The 15008-nt window shown below is 42.6% G+C and overlaps 1 long non-coding RNA gene across 2 annotated transcripts; it reads left to right on the forward strand.

The window, feature by feature from the left end:
• Nucleotides 1-498: 498 nt before the first annotated feature.
• On the forward strand, nucleotides 499-13703 carry LOC121278041. 2 transcript variants are annotated; one of them, XR_005943048.1, is made up of 4 exons: nucleotides 499-562; nucleotides 8088-8139; nucleotides 9616-9719; nucleotides 13637-13703. It is a non-coding gene; the product is annotated as an uncharacterized LOC121278041 (long non-coding RNA). The 2 variants fall into 2 exon arrangements; XR_005943044.1 differs by lacking the exons at nucleotides 9616-9719; nucleotides 13637-13703 and adding an exon at nucleotides 9575-9590.
• Nucleotides 13704-15008: the final 1305 nt, after the last annotated feature.

Raw genomic sequence — 15008 nt, forward strand, 5'->3', positions numbered from 1 at the left:
CACAACCCTTTGAGTGAAGTAATTTCCCCTCATCTCAGTCCTAAATAATTGGCCCCTTATCTTGAAACCGTGTCCCTGTGTTTTAGATTCCTTGATCAGTAGGAACAATCTCTCCATGTCTACCCTTTCAAGCCTCTTCAGAATCTTGTCTGTTTCAATGAGATAACCTCTAATTCTTCCAAACACCAGACAATGTAAGTCCAATTTATTTGCCTTCTCATCAAAGGGCAACCTCCCCCATCTCGGGGTCCAATTTAGTGAAACTTTGCTGTACTGCCTCCAATGCAAGTTGTATCTACTTCAATCACTATGTCCTCTATCCTTAAGTGACTCACTTACTTTAAAGGTTGCTAATTAACTTTAATCAAGCGAGTCAATATTTATATTTTTGCTCAAGTTGGCAAAATAGTTTCATGTTTAAAAACACAGATGCGTATTCCCTGGCTTTGAGTTGCACTTTTACAAATTCCTGCCTCTTTCCCCTAGGTTCTGTTCACTTTGTCATTGATATATATCCTCGGCAAACAGACACTGTGAGATATGCCAGGCCTGTACGTCTAAAGTAAGTAGATTTTTACTTGTGCCACTTGGATTTAATCTTAGTTTTATGTTATGATTTAACACATTACACAATTTTGGTTAATTATCCCGGTGAATGAAGCAAAATGCTTTGACAAGTGCCCAAAGTGCTTTGGAAATTCTATATGGTACAACTTACAGGACTGACTTGCATCATTTTTAGACACTTCATTACTTTGGAAATTGTTATACTTTTCTCTACTATCTCTCCTCTGCCCTCATGTCCTCTCCAAGCTCACCTTGTCCATGCGACCCACTTCCTACTCCCTTGATCCTATTCCCACTAAACTGCTGACTACCAACTTTCCCTCCTGGCTTCCATTTAGCAGATATTGTTAAGTTGCCTCTCTTTGGGTGTTGTCTCTCTCACGTTTAAATCTGCTGTCATCTCCCCCCCTCCTCAAAAACAAATCTTCATCCTACTGTAGCTGTATGCTACTGCCCCATCTCCATCCTCCCTTTCCAAATTCCTTCAAGGTGTTGGTGCCCAAATCTCTGTCTATCTTTCCCAGAATTCCATGTTTGAGTCCCTACCACAGTTCTGAAATGGCTCTTATTAAAGTCACAAGTAACATCCGATGTGACTGTTATGAACGTAAACTTTTCCCTCTCATCCTTCTCAACCTGCCTCCAGCCTTTGACACAGTTGACCATACCATCCTCCCCCAACACCTCTCCCCTGTCACTCAATTGAGAGGAACTGTTCTCATCTTGTTTCATTCTTATCAATCTAATTGTAGCCAGATAATAATCTGAAATGGTTCCCATACAGTTGGCTCTGGTTTTTTTTAATTTATTCACAGGATGTGGGGTTTGCTGGCTAGGCCAGCATTTATTGTCCATCCCTACTTGCCCTTGAGAAGGTGAGCTGCCTTCTTGAACCGATGCAGTCCATGTGGTGTAGGTACACCCACAGTGCTGTTAGGAAGGGAATTCCAGGATTTTGATCCAGTGACAGTGAAGGAATGGCAATATATTTCCAAGTCAATGGTGAGTGACTTGGAGGGGAATTTCCAGGTGGTAGTGTTCCCATCTATCTGCTGCTCTTGTCCTTCTAGGTGGCAGCGGTTGTGGGTTTGGAAGGTGCTGTCTAAGGAGCCTTGGTGAATCCCTGCACTGCATCTTGTAGATGGTACACACTGCTGCTACTGTGTGTCGGTGGTAGAGGGAGTGAATGTTTATGGATGTGGTGGCAGTCAAGTGGGCTGCTCTGTCCTGAATGGTGTCAAGCTTCTGAGTGTTGTAGGAGCTGCACTCAGCCAGGCAAGTGGGGAGTATTCCATCACATTCCTGACTTGTGCCTTGTAGATGGTGGACAGGCTTTGGGGAGTCAGGAGACGAGTTACTCATCGCACGATTCCTAGTCTCTGATCTGCTCTTGTCACCACAGCATTTATATGGCTAGTCAAGTTCAGTTTCTGGTCAATGGTAACCCCCAGGATGTTGATAATGGGGGATTCAGTGATGATGATGCCATTGAACATCAAGTGGTGATGGTTGGATTCTCTCTTGTTGGAGATGGTCATTGCCTGATATATGTGTGGCACAAATGTTACTTGCCACTTGTCAGCCGAAGCCTGGATATTGTCCGGGTCTTTGGACATGGCCTGCTTCAGTATCTGAGGAGTCGCGAATGGTGCTGAACATTGTGCAATCATCGGCGAATATCCCCACTTCTGACCTTATGATGGAAGGAAGGTCATTGATGAAGCAGCTGTAGATGTTTGAGCCTAGGACACTATCCTGAGTAACTCCTGCAGTGATGTCCTGGAGCTGAGATGACTGACCTCCAATAACCACAGTCATCTTCCTTTGTACTAGATATGATGACTGCAGCCAGCAGAGAGTTTTCCCCCTGATTCCCATTGGCTCCAGTTTTGCTAGGGCTCCTGGATGCCACACTCTGTCAAATGCTGCCTTGATGTCAAGAGCAGTCACTCTCACCTCACTTCAGGAGTTCAGCTCTTTTGTCCATGTTTGAACCAAGGCTGTAACGAGGTCTGGAGCTCAGTGGCCTTGGCGGAACCCAAAACCAAACTCATCAGTGAGCATGTTATTTCTAAGTAAGTGCCGCTTCATAGCACTGTTGATGAACCCTTCCATTGCTTTACTGATGATCAAGAGCAGACTGATGGGGCAGTAATTGGCTGGGTTGGATTTGTCCTGCTTTTTGTGTACAGGAGATACCTTGGCAATTTTCCACATAGCCGGATAGATGCCATTGTTGTAGCTGTACTGAAACAATTTGGCTAGGGGCACGGCAAATTCTGGAGCACAAGTCTTCAGTACTATTGCCGGAATGTTGTCAGTGTTCATAGCCTTTGCAGCATCCAGTCATTTCTTGTCATCACATGGAGTGAATCAAATTGGCTGAAGACTGGTATCTGTGATGCTGGGGACCTCTGGAGAAGGCAAAGATGGATCATCCACTTGGCACTTCTGGCTGAAGATTGATGCGAATGCTTCAGACTTATCTTTTGCACCGATGTGCTGGGCTCCTCCACCATTGAGGATGGGGATATTTGTGAAGCCTCCTCCAGTGAGTTGTTTAATTGTCCACCACCATTCACGACTGGATGTGACTGGACTGCAGAGCTTCGATCTGATCTGTTGGTTGTGGGATCACTTAGCTCTCTATCACTTGCTGCTTATGCTGTTTGACATGCAAGAAGCCCTGTTTTATAGCTTCACCAGGTTGACACTTCATTTTTAGGTGTGCCTGGTGCTGCTCCTGGCATTCCCTCCTGCACTCATCATTGAACCAGGGTTGATCCCTTGGCTTGATGGTACAGTGGGAGATATGCCAGGGCATGAGGTTACAGATTGTGTTCGAGTACAATTCTGCTGCTGATGACCTACAGCGCCTCATAGTTGCCCCGTCTTGAGTTGCTAGATCTGTTCAAAATCTATCCCATTTAGCGCACTGGTGGTACCACACAACACGATGGAGGTATCCTCAGTGTGTAGGCGAGACGTCGTCTCCACAATGACTGTGCAGTGGTCACTCCTACCGATATTGTCATGGACAGACGCATCTGCGGCAGGCAGGTTGGAGAGGATGAGGTCAAGTATGTTTTTCCCTCTTGTTGGTTCCCTCACCACCGGCCACAGACCCAGTCTAGCAGCTATGCCCTTCAGGACTCGGCCAGTCTGGTCAGTAGTGGTGCTACCGAGCCACTCTTGGTAATGGACATTGAAGTCCCCCATCCAGAGAACATTGTCCCCTTGCCACCCTCAGTGCTTCCTCCAAGTTGTGTTCAACATGGGGGAGCACTGATTCATCAGCTGAGGGAGGGTGGTACGTGGTAATCAGCAGGAGATTTCCTTGCCCATGTTTGACCTAATGCCATGAGACTTCATGGCATCCGGAGTCGATGTTGAGGATTCCCAGGGCAACTCCCTTCCCACTGTATATCACTGTGGCATCACCTCTGCTGGGTCTGTCCTGTCGGTGGGACAGAACATACCCAGCGATGGTGATTGTGGTGTCTGGGAAATTATCTGTAAGATATGATTCCATGAAGATGACCACATCAGGCTGTTGCTTGACTCATTTGTGAGACAGCTCTCCCAATTTTGGCAATAGCCCCCAGATGTTAGTAAGGAGGACTTTGCAGAGTCGACAGAGCTGCGATTGCCGTTGTCGTTTCCTGTGCCTAGGGTGGTCTGTCCGGTTTCATTCCTTTTTTTGTGTCTTTGTCGTGGTTTGTTACAACTGAGTGGCTTGCTGGGCCATTTCAGAGGGCATTTAAGAGCCACCTACATTGCTGTGGGTCTGGAATCACATATAGGCCAGACCTAGTAAGGACGACAGATTTCTTTCCCCAAAGGACATTAGTGAATCAGATGGGATTTTACAACAATCGACTTTTAATTCCATTTTTTTTTATTGAATTCAAATTCCGCCATCTGCCATGGCGGGTTTCGAACCTGGGTCCCCAGAGGATTACCCTGGGTCTCTGGATTACTAGCCCAGCGACACTATTAAGCCATCGCCTCCCCACTAAGGGTCAAATGTCTATCCTGCTTCTCATTTACATGTTGCCCCTCAGTGACATCATCGGTAAACTTAGCTTCAGTTTCTACTCTGACCATATCCAGCATACCTGACATCCAGTACTGGATGAGCAGAAATTTCCTCCAAGTAAATACTGTCTGAGATTGAACTAGACTGTTCGCAATCTTGGTGTCCTGTTTGACCCTAGCACGTGCTTCTGACCGCATATTCACTAAGACCACCACCATAACATCACTCAAATTTGCCCCTGCCTCAGCTGATATGGTGTTGGAACCCTCATTCCATTGCATTCCTGTCTGGCTGTCATGTTCTACCCTCTGTAAGTTTAAGGTTATACAAAACTCTGCTGTCCATGTCCTAACTGGCACCAAGTGTCATTCACCCATCACAGCTGTGCTCGCTAACTATATTGGCTGATGGTTAAGCGACACTTCGATCTTAAAATTCGCATCCTTGTTTTCAAACTCCTCCTGTTTTCAATTCTCCCCATGGCCTGACCCCTCCATATCTCTGTAATCTCCTGCATAACCCTTCAAGATAACTGTGCTCACCTAATTCTAGCTTCTTGAATATCCCTGGATTTAATCACTTCACCATTGGTGGCTGCCAGGGCCCCAAGTCCTGGAATTCCCTCCCTAAGCTTCTCTCGACTTCACTTCCCTTCATTAAGACACTCATTAAAACCTAGTTGTTTGACCAGGCTTTTGGTCACCTACTCTAATATCTCCTTATGTGGATTGATGTTAAGTTTTTCGTCTCAGCTTGCTCCTGCCCCACAGAACTCATTTCTCGTTATCTTGACTCCCTTCTCTCTCCTCTTGTCCAGTCCCTTCCCACCTACATCCGTGATTCCTCTGACACCTTACGTCACATCAACAATTTCCAGTTCCCTGGCCCCAACCGCTTCCTCTTCACCATGGACGTCCAATCCCTCTACACCTCCATCCCCCACCAGGATGGTCTGAGGGCCCTTAGCTTCTTCCTCGAACAGAGGCCCGAACAATCCCCATCCACCACTACTCTCCTCCATCTGGCTGAGCTTGTTCTCACGCTGAACAATTTCTCCTTCAACTCCTCTCACTTCCTCCAAATAAAAGGTGTGGCTATGGGTACCCGCATGGGCCCCAGCTATGCCTGTCTCTTTATGGGGTATGTGGAACATTCCTTGTTGCAGTCCTACTCCGGCCCCCTTCCACAACTCTTTCTCCGGTACATCGATGATTACTTCGGTGCCGCTTCATGCTCTCCTCGGGACTTGGAAAAATTTATTAATTTTGCATCCAATCTCCACCCCTCCATCATTTTCATGTGGTCCATCTCTGACACTTCCCTTTCCTTCCTTGACCTCTCTGTCTCAATCTCTGGTGATAGACTGTCCACCAATATCCATTACAAACCCACCGACTCCCACAGCTACCTCGACTACAGCTCTTCACACCCCGCTTCCTGTAAGGATTCCATCCCATTCTCTCAGTTCCTTCGCCTCCGTCGCATCTGTTCCGATGATGCTACCTTCAAAAACAGTTCCTCTGACATGTCCTCCTTCTTCCTTAACCGAGGTTTTCCACCCACGGTCGTTGACAGGGCCCTCAACCGTGTCCGGCCCATCTCCCGTGCATCCGCCCTCACGCCTTCTCCTCCCTCCCAGAAACATGATAGGGTCCCCCTTATCCTCACTTATCACCCCACCAGCCTCCGCATTCAAAGGATCATCCTCCGCCATTTCCGCCAACTCCAGCATGATGCCACCACCAAACACATCTTCCCTTCACCCCCCCTATCGGCATTCCGTAGGGATCGCTCCCTCCGGGACACCCTGGTCCACTCCTCCATCACCCCCTACTCCTCAACCCCCTCCTATGGCACCACTCCATGCCCACGCAAAAGATGCAACACCTGCCCCTTCACTTCCTCTCTCCTCACCGTCCAAGGGCCCAAACACTCCTTTCAAGTGAAGCAGCATTTCACTTGCATTTCCCCCAACTTAGTCTACTGCATTCGTTGCTCCCAATGTGGTCTCCTCTACATTGGAGAGACCAAAGGTAAACTGGGCGACCGCTTTGCAGAACACCTGCGGTCTGTCCGCAAGAATGACCCAAACCTCCCTGTCGCTTGCCATTTTAACACTCCACCCTGCTCTCTTGCCCACATGTCTGTCCTTGGCTTGCTGCATTGTTCCAGTGAAGCCCAACGCAAACTGGAGGAACAACACCTCATCTTCCTACTAGACACTTTGCAGCCTTCCGGACTGAATATTGAATTCAACAACTTTAGGTCGTGACCTCCCTCCCCCATCCCCACCCCCTTTCTGTTTCCCCCTTCCTTTTTTTTCCAATAAATTATAGAGATTTTTCTTTTCCCACATATTTCTATTATTTTTAAATATTTTAAAATCTTTTATGCTCTCCCCACCCCCACTAGAGCTATACCTTGAGTGCCCTACCATCCATTCTTAATTAGCACATTTGTTTAGATAATATCACCAACTTTAACACCTATGTGTTCTTTTGTTCTATTGTTGTTGACATCTTTTGATGATCTGCTTCTATCACTGCTTGTTTGTCCCTACAACCACACCAACCCACTCCACTTCTCTCTCTCTCTCCGCCCACCAACCCCCCCCCCCTCCACTCACCTTAAACCAGCTTATATTTCAACTCTTTCTTGGACTCGAACTCAAGTTCTGTTGAAGGGTCATGAGTACTCGAAACGTCAACTCTTTTCTTCTCTGCCGATGCTGCCAGACCTGCTGAGTTTTTCCAGGTAATTCTGTTTTTGTTTTAAGTTTTGCTTAATAGCTGCTGTGAAGCACCTTGAGGCATTCAGTCACCATAAAGGAGCTATATAAATACAAGCTGTTGTTCTTGCTGTATATTGTAAAGTAATGCTTTTAGCAGCAATGGCTTGAATTTTCGCTTCTTTGGAGTACATGGCCATTGCCTGGGAAATTGCTTTCTGTGCTGACTGTGACCTCTACTTACTGATGAAGTGTTACTCTTCACTGTAGAGAGTGCTTCACAATGACTTCACAAACAGGCCATGATTTGTGGCTCTGTGCCTGCCACCTTCCATGCAGTCCTTTCCCAATCTTGGATGCATTGTTGTCACTTGCCACAAAAAGGGAGCGAAAATTAGAAAATACACCCTTAAGCCAAGTTTGCATATCTCTTTCCTCTGTCTTCAGAATGGCACTAGTTTGGAATAGTTGGCAGTCACATTAATTGGGGTCTGTGTATGTGACAAGGAATCTTCTACAAAATATTACGTCTCACACAGGGTCTTTAGATGGCTGTATTTGCAGCAATGCAATTATAATCAGAGATTGATCATGGAACTGGTGCACTTGAAGAACCTTCCTCAGTGTTGTCATTTTCTCACCACTTTTAATCTTATGAAGGGGAACATAAATGATGGCTGTCAATGTTATGTTCTAAAATGTATTTTTCTGAAGTTTCTGGTTTTGACTAAAGCTGTTTTATATTCCTATTAGGATGGCAGGCAATGGAAACACTGTCAGACCTGCAACAGATGCGTAAAACCATGTGAGTAGGACTCATTAGCCAGTTAGTGTATTAATGTTTACTGGGTCTGTTTGCTAGATGTGCAGATAGTCAAAGTACAAGAATATTTAATCCACAAAAATTACACTACTGACACATTGGTTATTGTCTGGCCTAGAAAGGAATGATTGAATTCTGTTAAGAATAATTCCACTCAGTTTGTTTCCTTTTATGAAGTAACTTGTTGTGTTTTCAAATAAAATTGATTTTAATCCTTGCAGGTTTATCTTTTTGTTTGTCCTTGGGCTGTGGGTGACAATGGCAAAGCCACATTTATGTTGCTGAGAAGATGGTAATCGGTCTTTTCATTGCACTGCTGCAGTCCATGTGATAAAGGTAGGGAGTCTCTTAGGTAGGGAGTCCCTTTATTTCACTGTCACTGGGTCAAAATCATGGCAGTTGAGGATAGTGTGTGATTTGGATGTGAGATTATTGTTCCTGTCCTTCTTGAATGCAGCGTGTTGGGCAGTGTTGTTCAAGTCACCCTGATGAGTTACTGCAATGCATTGTGCATATCCTACATATTACCGCAACAGTGTTCTGCTGAATGTGGGTGCGAATGTTGAGACCAGTGCTAGGGGAACTTAATTTATTTGTTTCATTTTGTTATGGAAAGTAGATGCAAGATAGCACAGGACGGGGTCAACAACATTGACAATATAGCGTATCAGATTTCCTTGAATGTATGATGCTCAAGGCAATCATCTGGCCTTAAGGGGAAAACCTCAACAGTGAGCTAGTAGGATATTTTTAATGCTACTTTACGGGCTGGTTAAAACACTGGCACGATGAGATCTCGATAGATGAGAACCGAGTAAAATGTTTGCACTAAATTGAAATAAATGACAGAAGTTAATAAATTTTACTTTATTTTAGTGTATTTTGTTTTTTATGCATTTCTCTAATCATTCCATTTAGCAGGAAATGCATACCCTGATGGGAATGTAGTCTATCAAAATCTATCAAAATCTTTGCTCAAAATCACAAATGAAAACATTCTGGTTTGAGGAAAAATTTTCCTGTAAATGTTGTATTTCAGTTAAAGCCAAGACAATGGTTTGCTACCTGGAATTAATTTAGAAAGAGACTTTGGAGTGCAGGTCACGCTTTATTTTTCAATCTTATATTTAAGTTTTATTTTACAGTTCAAATGCTTTAGTAGCAAGTGTATTCAATTTTGAAATTATGCAAAGAAAATGGAGCTTTCAGGTTTTTATTTTAATGCTGTTACCACGATTGAAGTTACAAGTACTTGGCCTGGCTTTCTGCATGAAAACAATTTCTGTTGTGGAAAAGCAAGAACTTGCTAAATCAGTCTCTATCTATTTGCTGTTTTAGCATTAAGATGTGGCTGTCAAAAAAACACCAGTTTTTAAAGTAAAAGTACAGATCTAAGAAATATTTTTGTGTTTTCCAGCCTGGGTTCACTGTGACACCTGCTGTCGTTGTGTCCTTCAGGAACACACATGTGGGACAGCCGGAGATGGATGCTTTATATGTGGATGTACTGAGCACAAACGCAGAGAGTGTCCTCACACAGCATTCGCAAACAGGACCACCATGTGAGTTTAATGTATTATTTGACATAACAGCTTAAATTTTTTTGAATATAATGTTAATCACCTTTTTGATCTGATGATGTAAGTTCTTACTTCCTTGCCCCAATGTTCACAATCGAATGACTGATTTGAGACATAGTAAACCAACTAGTTTTATCTCTTAAAGATATAAAAACAAAAAACTGCGGATGCTGGAAATCCAAAACAAAACCAGAATTACCTGGAAAAACTCAGCAGGTCTGGCAGCATCGGCGGAGAAGAAAAAGAGTTGATGTTTCGAGTCCTCATGACCCTCTGCTGAAGGGTCATGAGGACTCGAAACGTCAACTCTTTTCTTCTCCGCCGATGCTGCCAGACCTGCTGAGTTTTTCCAGGTAATTCTGTTTTTGTTTTAGTTTTATCTCTTGTTTGACAGAGTTTGGAAGCTCACAGCAACAAAGTGAACATATGTTTTACAATTCCCGATAGCTTTGCTGCCCATTAGACCCACTCTAATATAGACTAATTCATGTCTTTGCCTCTGTCCTTAAATGTTCTTCACTTTTCCTCAGTTTGTCATGCCTTGTAATTTATTTTTGTCAGAAAAATTCTACACCATTCTTTGCATGCCTAATTCTAGATAATTTATGTAGTGAACAAAAGAGGACCCATCACGCCCCCATGTGCACAATTATCCACATCCCATCAGTCTGATGAATATCCATTTTACCCTACTTTGTGCCTTCTAATCCCCTATTTCTCAATCCATATGCTTCATTTCCTTGAATACAATAGAACTTTGCTTTCATAACAAGTTCCTTATGTGACATCTTATCAAAGGTTTTCTGAAAATTCATCCATGCCCTATCCTTATCTATGCATTCTGCCTCAAAAAAAATCAATTTCAAATACAGTTGCCTTTTACTAATACGTGTTGATTAACCCAAGAATATTAGATGTGACATACTGATATATTTTTGCTATTCTGAACCTAACTATAATTTCTGCCACCTTTTGACACTATCCCAGTCTGTGACATGAGGAGGCTGCAGATGGATATAGATAGGTTGAGTGAGTGGGCAAAGATCTGGCAAATGGAGTTTAATGTGGGAAAATGTGAAGTTGTTCATTTTGGCAGGAAGAACAAAAAAGCAGAGTATTACTTAAATGGAGAATGGCTGCATAATTCTGAGGTGCAGAGGGATCTTGGGTGTTCTAGTACGAGTCACAAAAAGTTAGTATGCAGGTACAGCAAATAATTAAGAGGGCTAATGAAATGCTATCCTTTATTACGAGAGGGATTGAACATAAAAGTGAGAATGTTATGCTTCAATTATACAGGGCATTGGGGAGACCGCACCTCGAATACTGTGTGCAGTCTTGGCCGCCTTATTTCAGGAAGGATGTAAATGCATTGGAGGCGGTTCAAAGGGGGTTTATTAGATTGATACCTGGAATGAGTGGACTGTCTTATGAGGAAAGGTTGGACAGACAGGACTTGTTTCCACTGGAGTTTAGAAGAGTGAGGGGTGATTTGATCCTGAACGGTTTTGACAAGGTGAATGTCGAAAGGATGTTTCCTCTTGTGGGTGAGTCCGGAACTAGGGGGCACTGTTTTAAAATTAGGGGTCGCCCTTTTAGGACAGAGATGAGGAGGAATTTTTTCTGAGGATTGTGCGACTTTGGAACACTCTGCCTCAGAGGGTGGTGGAGGCAGGGTCATTGAATATGTTAAGGCAGAGGTAGATAGATTCTTGTTAGGCAAGAGAATCAAAGGTTATAGGGGTTAGATGGAAATGTGGAAATCGAAACACAAAATCATCAGCCATGATCTTGTTGAATGGCAGAGCAGGCTCAAGGGACTGAATGGTCTACTTCTGTTCCTATTTCTTATGCTCTTATGTACAAATATTTCTGTAAAACCATGGGTAATTAATTAAATTTGTTTGTGAGATTTCCTTTTGAATATTTATCTTTAATAGCGGCTTTTCTGCATCCCCTTTGGGTAGTCCTAGAAGCTCAGTTTCTTTTTGGAAAAATAAGTATGCACAAAATGTAGGTACTTAATCTTAACATCGTCTTGAGTATCCCATCATGCTCAAGTATAAGATGACCCCGTTCATCTCTAAGTAATTTTAGCCTTTCTTTAACTATTCTTTTATTTTGTATGTGCTTTTAAATACTCTTGCTACTATTTTTCTAGGAATGACCAGCAGTCGTCTTTCAAACGACTTAGACTTCCTATTTGCCTCTCTTTGTTTCCTGTTTGCCTGCACAGTCCTATATTTCTCATACACCTTAAAAAAAAACCTCCCTTTTGCTATAACTTCACTAATTACTTATGAAAAGATCCTAATATATATCTATCATCTCATAATTTGAAGAATCATTAAGGTTTGAAGGACAGAGGGAGGCCATTTGGCCCATTATGTCTTTGTCGACTCTTTGCTACAGCAATCTGAAACTAATCCTATTGTTCTGTTTTCTTCCTATGTCCTTGTACCTTCCTCTGCTTCAGATAATTATCCAATTTTTCCTTAAAAGAAGCATTGGTCTCTACCTCAACTACTCCCTGTAGCAAAGTGTTCCCCCATTAACCTTATGTGTGAAGAAACCTTAAATTTCCTGTCACATTCTGTGGCCAATTTAAGTTGCTGACCCACTGATTTCACAAATAGAAGAAATACTCTTTCCCTATTTACTCTATTAAGACTCCTACTTTTAAAATGACCTGTTTTGGCCTTCTCTACGTTAGTGAATTGGTCTGCCATTTTCAGGGCCAGATTGTCTTCCATCTCACTGAAATGAGCAAATTTCCAGTTCAATACCTATATGTTGGACCTGTCTTTTTCCTTATCTGTTTACAATGTGAATGTAATTAGGATATGGTCACTATTTCCCAAGTGTTCCGCTTTCAGCTTACTTGCTTTGTCACGCAGATTCAGATCCAACATTTGGACATGCAGTGTTGTCATTAGGAAGACTCCTTTACTGAAATTTTATTTCTGTCTACCTTTGGATAGTTAAATTCCTCCGTGATTACAACTTTGTTACTGCTGCAAACCTCGCTAACTTGCCGATAAACCTCAACCTTGATTTTTCCCACTATTTTGCGATGTGTTGTATACAATCAATAAAGCAACAAATCCTATATTATTTCTTAGCTCAACACAGACAGGCTCCCTGAGCACTAACGTCAATGAACCATCACCTTTCCAAAGCTGTAGTTGTGTCCTTAATTAATAGCCCAACCATCCTCTTTTTTCTTCCTTTCCCTTGAAAATTTTGTAGCTGGAATATTTAGGTGTCAGTCTCACTTTCCAACAGCAAGTCTTTCTATTCAGATGAGCCCATTTAGTTCTATGAATTTATTTCTAATGCTTTATATTTCTGTTTTTGTTTTTGTCATCAGTTATTGTTCTTGTTTATGCCATGGAGTTTACCAATTTGAATTTGGTGGATCCAGTGGCATTGGTGATACAGGTCTCCTGTTCCCCTGAGATATTTCCATTTCAACAATAATCTGTTCTCTTGTTAGTATGGGATTGAGCAAAATCATATGATTCGAGCTTGACTTCACAGACTATAGACTTGTGATTTTTCTGCAGTAGGATGGTACATGTGTGAAGGTTGAACGTCTTTGATCTTTTCACGGGTGTGACTGAGAAGGCGGGCAGATGACCTCCTCCTAAGCCTTTGTTAGTGTTGCCCTTGCACATATGGTGCAAGGTGGGTCACTTCCCTCCTTCCTTATGGGACGTACTTGATTGGTGTTTGCCTGAGGTCAGTAATTCACCTTGTGTGCACTAACAACTGCAGACATGCACCCTACCACCTGCTGGCACAGTCTGTTGGAGTTCCTACAGCACCAGACCATGTAATACAATTTAGAATTCATAAAGCTATTAAATGTTTCATTATTTCTTTTCTCTTGTATACAGGTGGGAGGCAGAACCACGTAAAAGAAAAATTTTGGAAATCGAGAGAGAGACCGCTGTAAAGAACTCTAAAAAACAAGCCCAAAAAATGCGTGCCAGAAAGAAGAAAACTCTGAAATGGATAACTGGGAAATCAAAAAGGAAACCGGAGAGAAAGAAGAAACAGTAGAGGAGGAGACAGACTATGCAGTGCTAGATGATGAGGCTTTCCTGGATGAGCACTGCTAATTTCCACCTTCACAAGCAAAATAAAATCTCTTCATGCAGAATCTTGAGGTGTTTGAGATTACCAGTGGGGTGCATCTTTGCACAGCTTCTCCATCACCTCTTTCCCAATGTTAGTGCCTTGTTTGCGCAATATGTTTGACGCAATATTCAACCTCTGTGAACCTGGAAGCAAAGTTCCATGAACATACCGGAGAACACTTGTATAGAAATAATTTTTAAAACATTGGAAATGCTATCACAGAAATAAAACCACCATCATTTATTCTGTTTGTTCGTTGGTGTGAAAATCTGTCTCTCCTATGTTCTCACCCTGTTCGTACAGCAGTTCTGAAATGGCACTTTTAGATTAAAATGCATTTTTCTACATGTGTTCTCATTTGATATGAATGGAAAGTTCTGTGTAATCTTTTCAACTATTCTTCCCATATCTGTGGAGATGGTGGTATAGTGGTATTTCACTGGACTAGTAATTCAGTAATGTTCTGGGAATGGGGTTCAAATCCGACCACAGCAATTCAATTAAAAAAATCTGGAATCAAGAGTTGGATCCAGTGATAGATACTATCATTGATTTGTCATGGTTCACTAATGTCCTTCAGGGCTGGAAATCTGCTGTCCTTACCCAGTCCAGCCTACATGTGACATCAGACACACAGCAATGTGGTTGACTCTTACTGCTGTCTGAATTGTCAGGGATGGGCAACAGATTCTGGCCTTGCCAGTGATGCCCACATCCTATGAAAGAATAGAAGGGAAAAAAATGAAGTGTGTCAATAAAACTTTTTAAATTTTGGCTTTCCTATCAATAATGTAAGTTGAGTAATATTTGACATTGACAGCCATTCCTCACTTAAAGTTGTGGTTGATTTCGTTCCCAAAAATCACGTCCAAATGAAACAACTTTAAGTGAATCCATAGGTTCACATAGGAATTAAAACCACAATTAGGTTCCCTTGGACATTTCTTGCCCAGGAAAAGCAATGTACAAGTTGAAATACTGTATCGTACACATGCAGCACTGTGTATTCCTAGCTGAAATAACTTGCAAAATAAAATAAATCACTAAATATGAAAAAAATACTGTATAATTAAGCACTTTAGGACTTTTTTCAGCAAACAAAACATTTAAACACTATACGTTGAAGGG

The sequence above is a fragment of the Carcharodon carcharias genome, chromosome 1 (assembly GCF_017639515.1).
Source record: "Carcharodon carcharias isolate sCarCar2 chromosome 1, sCarCar2.pri, whole genome shotgun sequence".
NCBI lineage: Eukaryota > Metazoa > Chordata > Chondrichthyes > Lamniformes > Lamnidae > Carcharodon > Carcharodon carcharias.